We start from the raw sequence: 18,148 nt of genomic DNA on the forward strand, positions 1-18,148 counted from the left end.
ATATAAATAAATCTCAGTTGCAATGGAAATCCTTACTTACTACTAAGTCAAAATATATATTCATGATATTAAAATTGGTATCTTAACTATTGCTAGACCCTTAAGTAATTAAATAAATGTAATTTAATACATTAGTAGGGTCTATATTAGAACATCAAAGTTTCAAAACTTCGAATGTTCTAACATTGACCCCTATTCATCGAAAGCTGAAAATTTTGAAGCTACAGAAAACCAAATTTTTTTCTTCGGGAAAGAATCTGGTTGTCCGTTTCTGTTGCTTTGGTATTTTTAGCACTGTGCTGGAAAGTTATGGGTCGGGTTCAGGTAAGTGTGCGATTGGGCATGGGTTAGGTTAGTTAGGGTTAGGGTGTGGGTTAGGTATGTGTGTGATTTTGTGGACATGAGGGTTAGGGTGGGTTAGATGAGCTAGGGTTAGGGCGCGGGTTAGGTATGTGTGCGATTGTGTGGACGTGAGGGTTAGGGCAGGTTAGGTGAGTTAGGGTTAGGGCACGGGTCAGGTAAGTGTGCGATTGTGTGGACATGAGGGTTAGGGCAGGGTAGGTGAGTTAGGGTTAGGGAGCGTGTGAGGTGAGTGTGCGATAGTGACAGACCTTAAGGTTAGGGTTTGGGTTAAGGTAAGTGGATAGTTAGTGGTGTATGTATATTTTAGTGTAGGGTTAGGTGTAAGATTTTAGGTGTATGTGTGTGGATTGCTGTTTGCTTGGAGTGCTTGTGTTGTGTGTATGTGGTTTGGAACAGCAATTTTTTCCCTAGGAAAAAATTTGCTGTTCTCTATAGTCAATGTTTTCAGCTTTCGCTGAATAGGAGTCGATATTAAAATATTCAAAGTTTTGAATCTTCGATGTTCTAATATAGACCCCACTAGTAAGTTAGAACAATTTATGTTGTACATGCTTGCCCAATGTGAAGTAAGGAAAAGGTTTAGTTGTGTGTATTACTTTAAACATCACTGAGTGTGACATAGCAGGAACTGCTACAGAGGAAAATGAATTCAGAAATACCTAGGCAGTTGATTTACCTTACATTTGAAAACACTATATATGCCCTACATTTCCCGACTTTAGTAGAAATGGATACTCGCCTCACAACAAGAGGTTCTCCAGTTCTATCCTCAGCTGGGGTGCCTTCTGTCTGGAGTCTGCATGTCCTCCCTGTGGTCGTGTGGGTTTCCTCCAGGTGCTCCGGTTTCCTCCCACATCCCAAAGACATGCTGCAGGTGGATTGGACACTCTAAATTGGCCCTAGGTGTGAGTGTGTGCCTGCTGTGGAAGGTTGGGCACTGAGCTGGCAACTTGACACTGTAAAACTTTGCTGCCAATCATGAGCGGACAGGTGAATAGCTGTGGTGACCCCTAAATGGGAAAAGCTGAAAGAAGAAGAAGAGTAGAAATGGATACTGAAGCAAAGTTGGGAAACTTTATGGGACAGTAGTGTCATGAAAAGCTAAAGAACTTCTCAATGTAGATGGTTTTGTTTACCATTTGGAGAAAAAGTCAGAAAACTGAAAGTATTTGTGTTGTACCAGGAAAAGTTTAGAAAAGTGTAAAGGCAGGTGCATAACTGTATCACAGAGTGATATAGAGGAGCTAGTAAAAAGTACTATGCACCATTATGAAGCTGATCCTGGTGAAGCTGATGCATGTAATGCAAAGAATAGAATTAAAAGGACAAAGAGTTCATCAGATGATCCTTGTAAAATAGTGTCAGTGAAGTTAGTACTTTATGCACAATAGTTACTCACCTGCCTAACAGCGATATATTGAAATAGTATGTTCATAGATTTAGGCAGAAGAAAAATAAAAGGAAATGTTCAGTGATATCAAAGATTTACAGCAGCTAGGGACAGCTGTGTTGCCTATTAAGGATTGATCATTTCTTATTAAGCATAATAATGATTCAGAGCAAAATGTTGTGTTGCTCACTACCAGTGGCAATAAGAAAATCCTGGTGTGACTGAATTTATTTATAGTAGACATCAGCTTCCCAGTCAGCACTGCTGAATACAAGGAAATCTATATGACCCACAGTTTTGGAAGTCAATGTAGTGGTAGATTAAGTCTAATGGTGTAGGGGATTTTACCAGTAAAAGAGAAACATGCTACAATTGCTTTGGGAGATTACGAACAGCTTAGCTTAACCTTTAAATTAGTAATGACTCTGAGTGATTTTGAGAAAGGTGCTGTTAATAATATTATCAGGTGTATACCAGGAAGAAAAGCAAATGGATGCTCATTCTTTCTTTGTCAAATTGTTAGAAGACAAATAAAGAAGTTGAAACTAGTCAGTAAATTTGGAATTACACAATGACTGGCCCTAAAGATTCAGAAATGAGCACATTGATTGGCCAGTCCAACCAGCATGCCCGTTGTAAATCCTAGAATATACTAACGGAAACAGGACCGGTCACCCAGACTTTTTCCATTAGTATATCCCCTGATTTTTTTTTCTTGTCCAGAGGTAGCAACGGAGAAAGGAAGATCTCCGTTGCTTTAATCTCGCTATGTTAAACGAGTTTAACATAGCGAGATAGCTTAAAAAAAGCAATGGTGATCTTCCTTTCTCTGTTGCTTTTTTTAAAGATATCTCACTATGTTAAACTCATTTAACACAGTAAGATACTTAAAAAGCAATGGAGATCTTCCTTTCTCTGTTGGTACCTCTGCACAGTACTGATGTACTGCGTAAGCGTGGGAACATGACCTTACACATGCGCAGTACATCAGACATGCCCCAGGATAGCTGCGGAAGGGTAGCATGAGTCATTATACAATGACATTATTTAAGAAAAGTACGTTTTTTTTTTTTTTAAATAATGTCATTGGATAATAGCAATAACCCACGGCTGGGTGTGGGCAATGCTGGATTTACTCACGGTTGCCTTTGTTTGGTCACTTGGGCTTCGCCCTCGTGGCCAAACCACACCAACCATGGGTAAATCCAGCATTACCTACACCCATCCATGGGATATTGCTTAAATAATATAGACTTTGCAATATTATCGAAACAAATAGCTCGTCTTGCCTTTGTGCATCCCAAATATGTTGCTGAAACATTCTTACAAATAAAAGAAGAAATGCCTGATTTTGGAAAACCATAATGTGTATTTTTTAAAGAAAACTACACATCAGGAGACCAAGTTGGTATGGTACACACACACACACACACACAAAAAAAAAAAACTGTTAAAAATGCATACTGTCTTTATTTGCGATCACATTTTAGAACCGATGGGATACAACTGGATTGAGATATCCTAGAAGCCAGAATGCTGTTGAGGGTTGAGGGCTGTCACAGGAGATTAAGAAGTCTGCTAGAAAAAAAGTTATACATGTTTGATTGTCTGCTTGCAATTCACCTAGAGGATAACAGAAGCAGAGTTTTATGTGGCATGGCTTTGTCTTCTAACCATAGGCATTTGATGGATAAAGATGCAGCATTTCAGAGATTATTATTAAAATGTGATGACTTTACCCCATGCAGATTGGTCGAATCTATAGCTTAACATTATGGATTCTAATATACTTAACAAGGTCAATGATGCATAGGATACAAGTGTCGTACAGCATTAACCAGCTGTTGATAATGTTTGCATGTGTGATTGCTGGGATATTACATTATCTGGAACACAATTTTTGTTCTTATAATACTAAGGTATGCATTAAAAAAAAAAAGTTGACTATTGAATACATCTGACATTTGTCAAATAAAAATTCTGTTTTAATTACCAATATTTCTATTCAGTAAAATAAGAACTTAAAATTTTGCAATCAACTTTACAATTGTAAACCTATATATGTATAAATTTATATAAAACTGCAAGAAAAATCCAGTCAAAATGGAATCTTCATTGAACAATGCCTTAAACTTCTTATAGCAGAGACCCATGAGATGTATGCAAATAATCCTTTAAAGACATAACAGCATTTCAGCTAGAAGGTTTCTCAATATTCATGACTGTTTTACTTTTTAAGTCTTTATTGGTATATTCAGCCCAATAAAACCAACTCCAAGAAAGTGCAGATTTTTGCATTTTTATCAACCTTATCAGTACAACATAATTGCTGTCTTTTACTATGATTTAGAAATAATACACTTAAAATTAAGCCTGATACACCTAAACAATAGGGTGCCTGCAAAAATATTGTACATAACATAGAAATCAAAGAGTAAAAGCATCATACAGATAAATCATTCAGTAAAAAGACACAGTCAGGCTAGAATTTTTTTACTGTGTAATACAATGAACCTTCTGAAATGGAGGCATGGGGCATATGCAAATGATCCATTATGAACATAACAGTTTTTAGCTACATGGCTTCCAAATGCCCAATGACTTTTTTCTTTTTACTTTTTAAGTCTTTATGGGTATATTCAGATCAATAAACCCATATCCCACTAGCTTTGGAGTTTACACAGAGCTTAAAATCAAGACTATATATATATATATATATATATATATATATATATATATATATATATATATATATATATATATATATATATATATACACACACACACACACACACACACACATATATATATATATATATATATATATATATATATATATATATATATATATATATATACACACACATACATACAGTGGATATAAAAAGTTTACACACCCTTGTTAAATTTCAAAACTTTTCTCACCTTTAATGTGACTTATAACATGTACAATTCAATTGAAAAAACAAATAAATCTGTTAGGGGAAAAAATATAAAAAATAAAAAATATACAATATGCTGGTTGCATAAGTGTGCACACCCTTAAACTAATACTTTGTTGAAGCACCTTTTGATTTAATTGCAGCATTGAGTCTTCTTGGGTACACACCTGTCATCAATTAAAGAGACTCTGATTAACCCCAAATAAAGTTAAGCTGTCCTAGTAGGATTTTCCTGACATTTAATCATAGAGCTTATAAAGCATCAAAGGGATCTCATTGCTGAAAGGTATCAGTCAGGAGAAGGGTACAAAAAAATTTCCACAGCATTGGGTATACCACGGAACACAATGAAGACAGTCATCAAAAAGTGGAGAAAATATGGGACAACAGTGACATTGCAAAGAACTTGATTCGAAAGTAAATGGAGGCTACTGAAATCAAGAATAAGGCATAGAATATCATACAATTTAAGTTTTAAAAGAACTGGACTTAAATTCATAGATGAGTTGGGTAAGGCTGATATTTGGGAGTTGATGTTGCAGAGCAGTTTATAGCTTAGAAAAAATGTATTGTACACTGACTTTGAATTGCTGCAGCCTTAACATTTCTGCTAATTAGTCCTGCACCATGTGATAATTAGCTGTGAGTCTCAGCCCTGGAATTAAAATACCTTTTCATCACTTTTCTCAGTTAACTGATTTTTTCAGTTTTCCATGCAAAATAGAGTATTGTTGAAATCTTGCAATACCACTTAACCTGATGCAAAAGGCATTGTTATTTATATAAAGTCAGAGTACTGCAGACTGGACTTTCAAGTGATTTCCCTGTGTCACAGTAAATAAGTCAGCTGTAACAGTGTGAGCTTGCCTTAATACCTTGGCATTCTACTAGCATGTAACAGAACTGTACATTGAAGCAATATCCAATGTCATAATTCACACTTTTTGAAAAACATTGCACTTTTAAGGGTCTATATCAGAATCGCGAAAGCTGTCTTTTCTGAATACATGTTCATCGACACATATATGTCGAAGAACAAGAACAGTGAAGTACCAAAAGAGCAAAATGGAGAATGCCAAATGGATTTTCTTGGCCAGCAGGGTGATTGTGGGGATGAGGAAATGAATCATTTTCCCCACTGTAATGCAGTCTCAGAGTTGGTATATATAAGTAGGGTGGTGTGGGGGGTGCAGAGGGGCTTTCCCCCCTGCAAAAACATTTGAAAAAGTGTTTTAGGTAAGGTTTGTACAATTAGGTTTATCTTACCTGTATGGCACTGTTACTTCCGGGAATGCGTTTGGCGTTCTCCATTTTGCTTTTTTGGTACTTCGCTGTTCTCATTCTTCGATGTTTATGTGTCGATGAACATGTATTCATGAAAGGCAGCTTTCACGATTATAATATAGACCCCAATTTTAAGTATACCTAAGACAGAATCATATTGTTATATCCACTGTTGAAAATGAATGTAAAACACGTTTTCTTATAAATAAAAGTAAGAACTTTAACTTAGCTTGAACTTTTGAATCCTAAAGTGTAAGGCATTCTAGGCATTTCCCATTATTCATCCACTGGCCAGAATTACATGAAATGATAAGAAAGTGTGAGCTTGCCAACTAAAAGCTAAACAACAGTCTATTCCTTTGTTTATAACAGAATGAAAAGTAAGTGGATGCATTAATTGAAGCATTTTGTTTTATAGTTTGAATCAATGATTTTTTTAATAAAATTCATCATCATGAGATAAGAATAATTCTTAAGAAAGGCTCGTATACCTGAAAAATCAGAAAATGCCATGTATACAATTATCAAGCAATGATCATGGGGTGGCCTAATGGTTAAGGTGTTTGCCTTACAAACACAAGGTACAGAGTTTGAATCTCACAGGAGATAATTAGCTAGGCTTAAAATGGCTCCCAGGGGCAGTTAGCCTAGTGCTAATCTATGAATCACATCTTAAAACAGTTCAAAATTACATCCACATATTAAATCAATATATAAAAATTACTTAGCTTAAATTAAGTAATCTGAATGTTTTGCAAAACATATTGCCAGGCACTTCACTCTCTTCAAATGTCTGCAAAGGGCATTACAGTGTAGGCTTCCAAATTAAAGGGTCTTGTATGGTGTATTGATGCATTTCCATTAGATTAAAAAAATTTGTGACATGTAATATGCTTATAGGTGCATAGGTTCATAGGTGTAAAGTAGACTAACGACCACTTGGGCCTTTATAAGCCAAGCTGTGCAAGTCAAATGTGCCCACAAGTTATATGTTTAAGATGTGCAGCAGTTAGTATTTTGGCCATACAGCAAGAGGTTATTTGGTTCGATTCTTGACTTTCGTGCCTTCTGTGTGGAGTCTGCATTTTCTCCTTGCTTTCATGTGTTTTTCCTCTGGGTGCTCCAGTTTCCTCCCACATTCCAAAGCCATGCATGTGGAGCATTTCTACCTGGGCCTCCCCTGAAAATGGGCTCTTTCCTAGTCAGACTTTCTAGTAAACAAACGTTAAATAAATAAATAACTATAGGGGTGATTGTTGATTATGAGACGTGTTTTCTTATTTATTTTATATTGTGTAGGTTCGAGCATTGATCCAAAAGGACCTAATTCAGTCTAATTCAGTTGCAGAGAAACTAAGTAGTATCCTGATTTACTTCTGCTCATTATACAGTTTCTCACATATTACAACTAAGGAAGTGAATTGTCAGCACACATTCACTTTTATAATGAAGGCATCATCTTGAGGCATAGTTCCTTTTGTTACTTTGCTGATGATTACAGCTCTCAAGTAACTGGAAATGAAAGTGTTTTCTTAGTAAGCTTGTTTTTCTTAAGGAAAAAAGCTAGAATATCAGTTCAGCCTTTTTTTTTCCCTCAGTATCAGCAATAACCTCTAAGGCCAAGTAGTCGCCTTAATGCCTTAAAGGTTACAGCAGTGGATATGCCTGCTACTTGAACCTCCTTCCTTACTCTCCTGATGTTTTGTCAGAGTTGTAAGCACTGAGTCATATTGGCAGTGCATTCCAAGACCAAAGTACTTTTTAGCAAAAGTTGACCAAATGCCAGGCTATTGTTTAACAAGTGTTTTTTGAAAAGACAGTATGTACTAAAGATGCTGAACAGGATGTGTTAAAGTACTTACTGCAATTGCAAAACATGGGCAGTTAGTTCCAACTAGAATTTCTGTTGCTTATGTATGTCTGGTCGGTCTTTAATCTGTAGTATGACCTTAGCTTCCATTTATGTCATTCTGTTTTCTTATAAATTCTTCGTATCTCATCAGCCCACTCCCTTTTCTTACTCACATTCCCCACAAAAGTTTTTAGCTTCCTCAGTTGTTCCTCTATAATACATACTGTCTCAGTTAACACAGAGGTTCCTTGACGTGCGATTTATTCAGATACATAATGTTCTATTTTAGTGCCAGGCATAGATGAGCTACCATACATGCCTGTCAAGTCCATTCATCAAATTTCCTTCCATTAATAAAAACTTTTAAAATATTCATATGTTAGTATATTGATATAGACCATGCGGCTTCTTTATATTTGCTTTAGGCTTCTTTGGTCACTTTCCTTTTCCCACAAATTAAAGTAATTTAAGTAACTGTAAATGAACCAGCCATTTTGCCTGCCTTAAAGAGTTACTTTAATATACCAACAGCTAAGACCAGGGAGGAAAGAAGGAGGCGTGTGGAATGTTTGGACATAATTGAAAAAAAGTTCCGGTGTGGAACCTCTTTTGCCCTTGAATCTTGCAAGTACCAGGAGAGGATATGAATTCTTTAAAAGAACATTGTGGCATAAAAGTTGGTAGAATGTGTAGCCATTGAACAGAAAAGGCTCCTAATCAGTTGTTACCTTTCATAGCAATACAGTTGTTTGTGTTGAGGTGAAGAAGACAAAAATGAGCAGAGGGCTGTTTACAGTGAGCCAGGAAAAATAAATAAAAGTAAATCAGAGTTTTTATCAGAGGGCTTAAGCCAAATCATAATATTCAGAACTAGAGTATGCATATGTATATACATGCATGCATACAAATATTTCAGTCATGGGCGATAATACCCTTCTACTAGCATGCCAATATACCAAAGCAGTCATTGACATAATACATATTCAAGTTGTTCCTAAAAATATCTAAACTAGTTCTTGTTTTAATTAATTAATTAATTAATTAATTAATTAATTAATTAATTAATTAATTTTACATTTGTTTACTGGGAAATCCATCTGGATCAGTGGCCCTTTATCAGCATAGGCCTGGGGAGAAAAGTTTCATTACAAAAACACATTACAAACCATACAAGAAATTGATAACAATCAAGAATACATAACATTGGCATATACATAATGGTAAATATAGCTAGCAAACAGTGTATACATAAACAATACAAATTGAGGGAGTAATATAAAGTGGAAAAAAAAGAAAGCTAACAAACAATCTAGCATGAAATAGCTTGTGCCATCATAGAAAAATGACTGATTAGTAGATCAATATCATGGTGTTGGTGGTAAATATTTATGAGATATGTATATGTTATATGAACAAAAATATGGCTGATTGCTGCTGTGCTAGTGTTACTTGTTCTGAGCAGTGATAACTAAGGCAAAATTGAGGTGAAGTACAAGGAGGAGAGAACATGATGAAACTGTAGGAAGCTTGAGACGGGTAGATAAAGATAGGAACAATAGTGAGGATTAGACAGGTAGAGAGAAATTGGATGTAATTTAATGTAATTTAATAGTTTATTCCATGCATCAGTGACTCTCTCTCAGGGAACCAATTAGTACATCTCTCATTCTAAAGAATCTTCTACATAGTTTAGCCGATGATTATCTATTACTTTTTGATAACCCCAAACATTCTCAGAGTTAGTTGTCTCTAAATGCCATATGTACCCAAATAAGGACACCTTTTAAATATCTGTATGAGACACTGTACAAGTTCAGATAAGTTAGTTGTGTCTAAAATGCTATATGCACCCAAATAAGGACGCCTTTTAAATATCTATATGAGACACTGTACAAGTTCAGATATTTTAGTCTTTTATGGTAACTTAAATTTTCACATACATGGATATGCTTGGTATAGTTACTGTACACTTTTTGATTTGCTCATGCTTGTTTTCTAGATTAAGCCAATCTATAACCAAATGGGAAAGGTCATTTTGAGCACAAAAAAGGGAAACTATAAAGGATTAAAATGGCGCACAAGTGCATCTAGCTTAGTACTTACCTATGAATCGGTAAATCTTTTTATACAACCTGTACTTCTATAACTATTACTAACTAATTGGTTGATATGGAAAACCAAAAAAGCTTTATCTATACATACACTAATGTCCTTAAATTAATCTACAGTTTCAATTACTGTGTGCCACAAGTACATCTAGCTTAATACTTACCTATGAACCTATAAATCTTTTTATACAACCTATACTTCTATAACTATCATTAACCAATTGGTTGATATGGAAAACCAAAAAAGCTTTAGGTCCTTAAATTAATCTACAGTTTCAATTACTGTGTGCCATATTGAATATTCACCCTTCAATGTATGACTCTGAAATCTCATATGCTTAGTTTTGCTGTATTTATCAGCAATTTTATTCTAATGTGCTCAAATGGCCAAATTAGTAAGTTATTTTGCAGATATGCCCTACCTGTACACAGTTTGCCCATTTTCAAGTCATCTGCAGATTGTCGCACATCTCAAATAAAAAAAAAAGATAGATATAAACAATACAACCTAAACAAGTATAGACCTAGGATAGAGCCCTTTGGGACACCTTGAGTGTAACCTAGAATTTCATCTCACTGTTTGTTGCCATGTCCTGTTTGCAAGCCATACAGCCATCCATCTTATCAAGATTACATCAATAACACAGTTTTTTCTAATTTTCTTTATCAGTGATTTTCATATGACCCTGCCAAAGACTTAAGCTAAGCCTATATAAATTATACCATAGCATAATTTTCATTTATAGGTGTTATTATGTACTCTAGACTGTTACATCAAATGTGTTAGCATATATCATACTGTGTATTCATTTTTCTGTATTACATTGTGCATTATGCTATGTATTCTAATTGTGTATTTTATTTCTGTATATAATTATGGAGCTTTTCTCCGTAGGCCTCCACTGAAAAAAGATGACTTGTCTAGCTGGACATTCGTGGTAAACAAATGTAAACAATATAAATAAATAAATAAATAAATAAATAATAAACTATATAAATAAATAAATAATGTTGCTTTAGGACATCATGTTACAAGTGGTCATAAATCTATTTTATGCATGCTGATATATGGTTTCAAGTCTCAGAAAGAAAGTAAACTTATGGGTTTGCATGACTCTAGGACTGACCTGTTCCTCTTTCCCTTAAAGATAGGTTTAACAAGAGCATGTCTGCAATTCTCAGGAATTTCTCAATAATTAAATAACCTAGTGAATATCAGATTATAATGGTATTGTAAGTTCATACTAAAATGTTCTCAGGTCATAATTATTAATTCTGTCTCTAGTGTATGCTTTTTGTATAAGACATTCATTTCTTCCGTGATATTACCTGCATGTACAAGATGGCTGAACTTAGTCAGGCATCACACCCTAGTCAGAGTGGAGGTTGGCAGAGGAGATGGAGGTTGTAGTTTCAAGTGAATGATCAGCACGTAGTTTAGTGAGAAATGACCAGTTGTACTATTTCAGTATACATTTTAGACCATCCCTTATATGCTTATAGTATATGCTTACAGTTCTTAGCAGAAAAACTATCAAAGTGCACATTATTGTGCCAGAGTATATGATCAGCTAAGGAACAGAAAAGTTCCTTGATCTGTGTGTGTACACCTTCTGCTTAAACACATTTCACAGACTGGTACCTGCAAAGCATTAACATTTCAAAACACCATTCCACCAACACGCTGTCCACACCTATAAAAGTGTGACCACTTAATTATAACTTGCAATAATGGGAAGACTGGCACAGTATGAGAATTCAGGTAGTGGTAAATATTTAAACAAATGCATAGTAGGCAAGTACAGCAGTGAATGAAACATCTTGCATATTGGTGGTAGTTATATCAGTAATGGTAAGGGAAAAAGAGGTGATATATAGGGAAACAACAATTGTCTTATGTTTTTGTCTTCTCTTTCTTGCCAATAATGAGATCAATTATAATAAGCATCAGCAGAATAGGAGAATGGCTAGATTTATTGAAGCCACTGGTAAACATGAATAAAGTATTAAATAGTATTCTGTGTGATTTCATTAATGTATAATGAATAATGTGTAAAGTATATAAAAAATCATATATAAAGGATCGTAACTGAAGCACTACAGTGCATTCAGTATATTACTACAACCAAATGTAAAAGATACGTCAATATATAAGTACAGTTTTCTGAAAGCTGAACTTAGATGGATTATCAGGTTGAGAGCAGATAGAGGTTTAGGGCAGAATGGTTATGTTTCTCTTAAACCAGTCCTGAAGGCACACAGTCTTAGGAGATGAAATGAAATGTAACTGTATGGTCTATAATATATTTGTCATTCATTCATTATTTATGATGACATATGTAGCTTTTAAGTTATACTTTTGATGTTTATGTGTATATGCTGCTTTGTTGTTTATTTGTTTTTGATGTAGTTGTTTCTTTATATCACACGCCTATTGTTTGAAAGTGTATGAGAGTATGACACTTTGTATTGTTTGAGTGGATGGTGTAGCATGTCATTGCTTAGTTGAATCAAGTCTGTAACTCTGATTGGTTAAGAATTTTGTAAATGAAGTTTTTATATTGTAATATTTTAATGGTCTGATGAAGCAATCAACTGAATCATGAAAGTGCTAACCTATTAATACAAGTGTTATCTTTGCTTGGCTGTGCATTGGAACTATTTTACTGATTGTTGAGACGTTTTGGTTTGGCATTCCGTGTTTTCAATGTTGGACTTTTGTGGTTTGCACTATATATATATTAATGTGTATATATGTATGATAAAACATCCATTTAAAATAACCAAAAATGTTAAAATCAGTCATAGTTTATCCACCTTAATTTCAGGGCTGGGAGAATAGAAATCTGTTCATTAAGTCCTGGGCAGTTTGAGGCATCTAATCTAAGTTGCCAAATCATTCCCTGGAGTATGTTTCCCATGACCCTTTTTTTTGTAATATGGTACAATTTCCAATATGTCAAATTAAAAATGTTTAAAATCATGGCATACCCTTTTGTGCTTATATAATGAACTGTTAATATTTTCTTTCATTAAGTCATAGTTGTGTTCGTAAATACGCTTGTGTAGTTGTCTCTCTGAATTACCTACATAAAAATTCTCACAGGTAGAACAGACTGCAATACATACCATTGCCTTAGTTGCACAGTTCCCTTTCACTGGATTGATAAATGTATTATTAATACACATCTTTTCAGTCTGGAAAATAAAGCAGCACTGATTACATGGTCCACAGGGGTGTGTGCCTCCTGCGGGTTTATTGTTGTTGTTGTTTGTCTTTCGGCTTTTCTCACCACAGCGGAACTCCGGTCCGCTAATGATTGGCAGTAGATTTTTACAAAATGCCGAGGTGCCAGCTCGACGCCCAACCTTCAACAAAGGCATGCCCATTTACGCACATATGTCTTTTGAATGCTACCCATCTGTGTATTTTTTTTTCTTCACTAACATCTTCAAATTTTTCCCAGTCTTGAAGATGGTGTTTCTCCTATCATCTCAAAGAATATAGTATCAATTTTAAAAATATTCAAATTATTTCTAATAATGGATTTCACCTCTTTAGCAGTATTATCATATTTGATTATATAGGAGTTTATGCAACCTCCTACAATGTTAATTTCTTTATCATATCCAATCTTATACTCTTTATTGCCCTCAGAACCCAGTAATGAGTGGTACTTCTTACCCCACCTGGTGTACACAACTTTTGCTATATATTTATTTATTTTATTAATTTATTGCATTTGTTTACCAGGAAAGTCCACTGGGCTTGAGAAGAGCCCATTTTCAGTGGAGGCCCAGGGAGAAAAGCTCCACATATAATTGCATACAAATAAAGTATTAACACAATAAGTACAGTATGTATAATACAGTAGTAGCACACAAAATAAAGAATAACTGCACAGAATAGTGTGATAATAACAGAATCAGTCGATAAAACAGAAGAGAATTATTTGTTACTCAGGTGCCTATGAAAATGAAAAGTGTAAATGTGTAAGTAAGATTGTTAGTAGAGAGAAGAATTTAGCATAGAGGAAAGAGAGAGGGAGGCAGAAGGCTAAGGTGAGGATAGCAAAGGCTAAGGTGACAACAGAAGGAATTGGTTTGAAAGAGGGAAGGGGGATAGGCTAGTCATACAGTGTGACAGAGTAAGAATTCTGAGAGAAGGTTAGGTTTTGGGGTTGTCAGTAGGGGTGTAGGTGCATATCCAGTGTGATGAGATATAGCCCTGCGAGAGGCAGGGAGATCATTCCATAGCTTGGAGACAGCAAAAGAATACAGCATTTGGCCGGTTGAGAGCTTTGGTATATCAATGTTGAATAGTATTTTGTTTTCTGACCTTAAGTGTCATTTAAGAAGGTATGTGCTCAAAATGTGCGAGAGGGCTGGGCAGGCTGCTAGGTCATAGATACGTTTATGGGCAGTGGTTAGTTGTGAATAAGTGAGGTGATGAGGGAGCTCAAACCAATTTAGTTGGTGTAGTGAGGAACAGTGGTGGGTGAGGTATTTAGCATTTGTAGAAAATTTGGCAATTTTGCCTTTAGCATGAGTTGAGTTTTAGTTTTAGAGAGGACTGAATGTTGGTGAGGATTGGGGTACCATATAGGATAGTTGCAAGCAGGAATGATAAGGCAAGAGTTTTTTTGCAGAGTTGCAGAGAAAATAGTTGTGCCTGTAAAGGGCTCCCAGTTTTTGACATTTTTTTTATGTTATTTTGGATATGAAGTCAAAAGTTAGGTTATAGTCAATGATGACACCAAGCAATTTGGTACTAGGAACAATATCAATAGTAGCACTATTTTGTGATTGGACAGAGAATTCAGACTTGTCAATTTGGCTGGATTTTTTTGGGGTAAATATTAAGAGTTAAGTTTTATTGGGATTAAGTGTGAGATGGTTTTATGACATCCACGATTCAGTTGAGGTGAATGCTTTTTGGGTAAATTGTTGTAATCCAGAGGCAGATTTAGAAGAGCAGATTACAGAAGAGTCATCTGCATATTGGATAACAGTACTATGGGTGAGAGAAGTGTGGAAGTCATTAATGAATATACTGAATAGAAGTGGACCCAGTATAGAACCCTGGGGTACCTTAGTATTAGTATTGATAAAGGGGGAGGAGGAGTGCTGCCAAATAGTAGATTGTTGCCTATTACTGAGTTAATTTTGGAACCAATGAAGGGTGGGAGGAGCGATGCCAAGGCTGGAGAGTTTAGTAAGTAGAAGAATGTGGGAGATTGTGTTGAACACTTTTGATAGATCAAGAAATAGTGCAGAGGCTATTGATCCAGCATCTCAAGCTCTATTTACTGTGCCCAAGAAAGAAATGATGGTGGTATGGGTGCTGTGTCCTGGCCTAAAGCCATGTTGAGTGGAGGACAGGAGTTGATGTTTAATTAGATGATTAAGGAGCTGGGTGTGAATGCACTTTTCAAGTATTTTTGAGATGGGGGAAAGAATGGCGATAGGTCGGAAGTTGGTAATGTCAGAGTTATATCCTGCTTTTTGAAGTGGGAGAACATAAGCTTTTTTCCAGATGTCAGGAATAACTGATTCATGAATGGAGCTATTGATAAGAATGCTGATGGGGTATGCTATGGAGGAGACTGATAGTTGTAAGTATTCTGCAGGTAGGTTATCTTGGGCATTGGTGTATGGTTTTAGTTTCTGTAGAAGCTTTAGAATTGTAGGGGTAGGTATGGGAGAGATTGTGAAAGAGAGTATTGTGGTAGATGGTGTATGCAGTAGTGTAGGGTTTAATTGGTCTGTGGTGATGGGTGGGAAGGTGGTAGTAAGTTTGGCAATGGTGTCGATAGAGTTAAAGAGTGAGGCTAATTCAGAGGGAGTATTTTCAGGGTTTGAGCAAGGATTATGGTTAGTTCCAGGATGTATTAGGCAGTTGATTGCTCCCTCAAATTTGTTGGGGTTGTGTATGTGTTGGTTTTACTATTATTACTATTATATTGTAACTATTATAGAAGGTGTCCTTTCTGAAAATAGTTGATTCACAACATAGTCTTCCAGATTATTGTTTTGTATTCAGTGTTTTAAAGTTTTGTACTAATTGGCTTAGTGCTGGTTTTAATTGTTTAATAGTGTGGGAAATAGTGCAATGGATCATGTGACTTACTGGGTGGGGTATTTAAGGATGGTGTATTGTTTGCTGCATGTTGAACAACAGTTCAAATCAAAGTTTTTAATTATAGATACAATATAATTAACTTTCTGTGCTGCATGCACTTTCCTGAGTGATAGTGTCCCCAACAACCTGGCCTTTCTCTAATGTCTAGGAAGCCTAGTTAGCCTCATGCACAGAGACTGTGTCCATGGATTGTGATGGGGCTGCACTGGTCACATTTCCTGCATCAAATACATAATCTGTATTCCTTGACTGTGTCATCTTATCCCCAACATCATTATTAGAGATTACAGATCCTTCATCTTCAGACAAGGGAAGGTCCACAGTGCTGGTGCTGGATTAAGAATCACCTGTCAATAAAGCACAAACTATCCAGTGTAAGTATGTTCCAGAACCACAACAAGATATGCAACTGAGATTTGTAAAACAAAATAACTTGGTAAAAACTACAACCCATGACCCTATGAGTCTCTGATGTACCTATGTACCATACGTCAGAAAGATTTAATGAAGGTTTATAGTTACTAAGAGATGCAGGGTACTTGCAAGTGTTGATATACTGAAATAACACTGCATACATATCTGGGGCATTCACGGTGAATACTCTCTGGGGTCTTTCTAGTTCTGCCCACTATCCAGTACTACACAGCAGGACACTGTGGCAGTTTTAATCCCTTAAAGAGAGGCCAGGAACTCCTCCATCTCTAATGGGAAGTGATTCACTCACTGGTCCCTTGCCTGTTGTGCTATCTTTCTATGCAACAGTTTCTGCTCTGTGAGGGGCACCATGGATTATATCTGTGGTCCTGCTACAAACCATTTCATACCAGCAGTCTTGCCCACCCACTGCATTTTAATTGGTGACATTCTCAACCTAGACATGGTCAAGGTAAGGCTGGTCAGCTGCATGGATGCCAACGAGCTATCAGGGGCCTAGAGTACCACCTCATTCTCAGTACTGGAAATTTTGAGCTTATAGGTGGATGTTGATTGCCTACCAGATGCAGTATTTTTTACTGGGTTTTCTGTTTTTTTATTTATTTTTTTATTTTAGGAATTTCTGTGTTGATGTGGAATATAGTGGAGTTAACAGTCTTATTCCAGCATGGGGATTATAAATCCTAACACTACTACTATTCTCTAATGCTATATGCTGGGCCGGATTCACGAAGGCTTGCACAGAGTCTTAGAGTAGAGTAAGAATCTATGCAGCCATCATGTCCAATGAGTGATCCAGGAACAGCCTGCAGGGGCGTGTAAGAGAGCTCCTAAAACGGCTCTTACAAGGACAGGGCTGGGATATGCAAATTACCTCAACTGCAGGTGAAAAGCATGCAAATGAGGTAGATTTGCGATTCAGGAAACCCAAACCTGTCCGAGTAAGAGCAGTGTTATTTGCAGAAATGTACTCAGTTGACAACTGAGTACCGTTCTGCAAATAGCAAAACAGAGCTGTGACAGCGCCGAATAAAGGTTGCATCCAGTGCAGGAAGCATGCCAATGGCCAAATATATGGCCATGTGAAATGTTTCCTGATGCAATATGAAAATAAAAATATTTTATTTTTTTTCGCCGATTTCCGATGTTTAAGCGTAGTGCAGCGCCGCGCAAATGAGCTGCACTCTAAAACCCAGAATACTAAAAATTAAAACCCACAAATGTGGATTTTATTATTGTTAATGTACAATGCAAGGGAATGGCAGGCTGAAGACAACATGGCCACCAAACAGAGGTTGCTAAGGGGGGAAGCTCAGTCTAAGACATGTAACCAAGCATTAGTAGGCAATCCTATGTAAATGAGGGTTAGGATAGTGAATCACAAGTTTACATAGCAAATTAGCACAGTCAGTGGAGTTTAGGAGTAGGATAAGGGGAGTAACAGAGTAGAAGATAGGTGACATCACGAGGGGGGTATGTATGAAAGAAGTGAAGCCCATTGGAGCAGAGTGGCATGTGTCAGGTGTCATTTACACTTCATGGAAAGAGGTGTGTCAACAGGTAGGCTAGGGAAAGGCAAGAAATGGAAGGTGCATGCTGTGGATAACACCAACGTTTCTTGCTGAGCAGGTA

Source organism: Protopterus annectens, chromosome 10.part0 (genome assembly GCF_019279795.1).
Source record: "Protopterus annectens isolate FY-2018-M chromosome 10.part0, PAN1.0, whole genome shotgun sequence".
NCBI classification, from domain to species: Eukaryota; Metazoa; Chordata; order Ceratodontiformes; family Protopteridae; genus Protopterus; species Protopterus annectens.